At 41.9% G+C, this 492-nt stretch overlaps 1 protein-coding gene across 1 annotated transcript in view; it reads right to left on the bottom strand.

The window, feature by feature from the left end:
* Nucleotides 1-492, bottom strand: part of SHISA9 (shisa family member 9) — a 391,212-nt gene that overhangs the window by 368,944 nt on the left and 21,776 nt on the right. The window lies entirely within an intron of this gene.

Raw genomic sequence — 492 nt, 5'->3', positions numbered from 1 at the left:
TGATGGATAATTACATTGTAAGCTGCTTTGAATCCTCATGGTGGAAAAAGTGGGACATAATATATAAATATTTTGAAATTCATTGGATGACCTAGGAGATATATATATATATATATATATCTGTAACAGGATTGTTGAGAGGATAAAATTGAATGGAGAAACATAAAGCTTGCTTGGTGACCCTTGGGCCAGCCATTCTGTCAGCTTAACGCACCTCACAGGGTTATTGTGAGGACTGGGGAATGACTTACACTGCTGTGAGCTCCTTGGAGGAAGAATGGGATAAAAATGTACTAAATGTAGAAATGGTACTAAATAAAGTCAATGTGACTGCAGTCACACGGAGCATTAGCCACGCTACAGAGACGGAAGATAAGCGGATTTTCCGGGTGTGATCAAACCACAACATCTGGGAAGCGTAGAGCTCCTGTGGCTAACCCGAGGCTTCCCGCCAAAGATGCGGCGTAAAAAACTAGTACCTCCGAGGTACTA

Source organism: Gekko japonicus, unplaced genomic scaffold (assembly GCF_001447785.1).
Source record: "Gekko japonicus isolate JY-2015 unplaced genomic scaffold, Gekko_japonicus_V1.1 scaffold1657, whole genome shotgun sequence".
Classification (NCBI taxonomy): Eukaryota; Metazoa; Chordata; class Lepidosauria; order Squamata; family Gekkonidae; genus Gekko; species Gekko japonicus.
The sequence above is the reverse complement of the archived record's forward strand: the minus strand, read 5'-3'. Positions and strand labels throughout refer to the sequence as shown.